The sequence below is a fragment of the Micromys minutus genome (assembly GCF_963924665.1).
Source record: "Micromys minutus genome assembly, chromosome: 3".
In the NCBI taxonomy this organism is placed as follows: domain Eukaryota; kingdom Metazoa; phylum Chordata; class Mammalia; order Rodentia; family Muridae; genus Micromys; species Micromys minutus.
This window is the reverse complement of record NC_137972.1, coordinates 93,662,994-93,666,076: the sequence shown is the minus strand read 5'-3', so window position 1 is coordinate 93,666,076 and position 3,083 is coordinate 93,662,994. Positions and strand designations below refer to the sequence as shown.

At 43.1% G+C, this 3,083-nt stretch overlaps 1 pseudogene across 1 annotated transcript; it reads right to left on the bottom strand.

Moving 5' to 3' along the window:
• Positions 1 to 301: 301 nt before the first annotated feature.
• LOC308419068 (cyclin-dependent kinases regulatory subunit 2-like) lies at positions 302 to 540 on the bottom strand (annotated as a pseudogene). Its single transcript has one exon. The product of its transcript is annotated as a cyclin-dependent kinases regulatory subunit 2-like (transcript).
• Positions 541 to 3,083: the final 2,543 nt, after the last annotated feature.

Sequence of the window (3,083 nt, the reverse complement as noted above, 5' to 3'; positions counted from 1 at the left end):
TATATAGGAAAGCTAGCGGCTTTCCTATATAATTATTTTTTTTAATAAATGCAATATACAAACTTTATTTAACAAAACAGGTAAAGTAAAACAGGCATTTATACTAAGAAAAAACTACAGTTTGTAACAACTTAAAATAACCTACTTGCAGTTGCATTTAACTGAGCTCTGTTGCTGTGAAGAATACAGCTCATGCACAGGTATGGATGAAAGATTTGTACATTTTTCAAGTATTCACCGAATACTACCCTATATACACATATACATTAGATTTGAAAGATTAGATGATCCCAGCTGTACTTCATTTCTGTTGTTCTTTTGGAAGAGGTCGTCTAAAGAGAAGAATGTGCGGTTCAGTTCATGAATCATGTAATGAACCCATCCTAGACTCTGTTGGACACCAAGTCTCCTCCACTCCTCTTCGGACATCAGATGAGTTTTGGGTACTTGTTTAGAGAGTTCTCTGGGTAACATGACATGCCGATATTCATAGTGCTCGTCGAAATACTTGTCTGAGTAGTAGATCTGCTTGTGGGCCATCCTGCCAGTGCGCAGAGGAAAAAACGGGAGCAGGAAATGAGGCGCAAGGAGCTCCACGTCCGCCTAGGACCAGCACAACGTCTTGAATGCTCCTATATAATTATTAAGAAAAATGTCTCAGAGAGAAAGAGAGAGAGAGAGAGAGAGAGAGAGAGAGAGAGAGAGAGAGAAGAGAAGAGAAGAGAAGAGAAGAGAAGAGAAGAGAAGAGAAGAGAAGGGAAGGGAAGAGAAGAGAAGAAAACTTGGAATAACATAGCTCTAACTGGAATTTCCCCATTAACTCTCTCCCCTCAGAGCTCAGGGAACTCTACAGCAGAGGATGTAGAAAAAGTGTAAGAGTCAGAGGGGATGAAGGACAGTAGGAAATCAGGTCTTCTGAATTGACTGAGCAAGGCTCATATCAACCTTGGTGGTTTGAATAGGAATGCCCACCCCCGTAGACTTATGTGTTTGAATATGATCGGCCCATGGGAAGTGGCACTCTTAGGAGGTGTGGCCTTGTTGGAAAGGTGTGATCTTGTTGGAGGAAGTGTGTCACTGTGTAGGCGGGTTTTGAGGTCTCTAAGTGTTAAAGCTTCACCCAGTTCAAAAGGCAACCCCTCCTGGTTGCCTTCAGATCAAGATGTACAACTTTGGCTCTTCCAGTACCAAGTCTGCCTATAAGGTGCCATGATTCCAACCAGGGTGGTAATGGACTACACCCATGGAACTATAAGTCGGTTCCAATTTAATATTTTCATTTATAAAAGTTGCCTTGGTCATGGTGTCTCTTCATAGCAATGGAAACCCAAACCAAAACATGAACTAACAGAGACTGAAGGAGCAAGGACAGGTATTCCAGGGATTTGCACCAGGTCTTCAATGTATACTATGGTTTTCAGCTTGGTATTTTTATGGGACTCTGAAGTGTGAGAATGAGTATATCTGTGCCTGCTCTTAAGGCTCTTTTCCTTCTGTTGGGGTGTCTGGTCCAGGCTCAATGCGATGGGTTTTGTTTTCATCATATTATATTTGACTTAGTCATATTTGGTTGTTAACTCCTAGAATCCTGTTCTTTTCTAATGAGAGACAGAAAAGGAGCACAATCTGAAGGGGAGGTGGGAGGGGTTTGGTTAATAGCCGAGGGTATCTCTGTACTCAGTGTGTGCCCAACTCCTTAGTGAGATAGGTAGCTACCATGAGGTACCTAAAGGAAAGAATTACCACAGGACAGAAAGCTGCCTCAGTTACCAAGGAAGCCAACTCAGAAGATCCTGTGTGGTGTCTCGTGACAGCAGTGAGTGGAGGGACATTCAGCAAGGTCTACATCTTGTCTTCTATCACTTATCCCGGGGTGTGAGCCCAGCTATTCTGGTTTTGGGGAGTTTGTTCTGACAATGGAATATTTCCTCCACATTGCAGACAATCCTAAAAATGTCTCAGACAACTTCCTTATCATGCAGGCCAATAGAAAGGAAGCTAAGAATTAATTACGCTAATTTCACAATGAATTGTCCTGCATAGGAAGGCCATCTGTTGGGAATTGGTTCTAATGCTTTGTTTTAATTCTGTTCCCAAAAGTCTTGCTTCCAGACCTGAGAGTCCCTGCCCCTAGCTGACTTTGATTGATCACAAAGGATCTCCATACATCCAGTGGCTGGGCAGGTTGACAGGGGTGAGACTTTAGATTGCCAGTCAAGGAACCAAGGGAGAGAGGGAGAGAAGGAAGGAGTCCATGACAGGGAATCAAGAAGAACAGACTGAAAGGCCCGCCAATCTGTAAGAGTCCAGGAGAGTGGCCCTAGAAGCCATTCTCCTGATTGTGTCTGGAGTAGCAGAGATGAAATATAGTTTAGAAAATATTAATTCCTGAATACTAGAGGGGAGTGTGTACTAGCCATGGGGAGGTTTTGAAGTGCCCAGACATTGAGCAAGTCAAGGCATATCAAAATTAGCTAGTGTGTGTGTGTGTGTGTGTGTGTGTGTGTGTATGGTGTGGTGTATGTGTGTGTGGTGTATGTGTGTGTGTGTGTGTATGTGTGGTGTATGCGTGTGTGTGTGTGTGGAGTGTGTGTGTGTGTATATGTGGTATATATGTGTGTGTGTGTGTGTGTGTGTATGTGTGTGTTTCATTTGTGAATACAGAGCTCTTTTGGTAGGTGCAGTGCTTGTGTGACCCACCAGGAGCCAACATGGATTAACTAATTCTCTGCTACAGCCATCAACTCCACTGTACTGTTTTCTCAGCTATAGAATGAAACTCACTCTAAAGGTTTTTATAAGCTCCCTGGGGGCTCTTTCAGTTTGAAAAGTGCATGTGTGTCTTTTCCATCTCCGGATATGTTCACCCCATGAGTTTGTGTGTAGACTAGTGTTTAAATCAGTTGGTGTTTCCTAATATAACTTGGGTCACTCAAGGCTGTGCTGGCCAAATTTCAAGGAAACAGTAATCTGTCAGGTGGATAATTCCCATGTGGTCAAGTATTGGTAGGGTCCAATCATTCTTAATAAGCCTGAGGCTGGAAGCAGGGCTTCCTCTGCCCTGAATGGTGACCTCATTAATA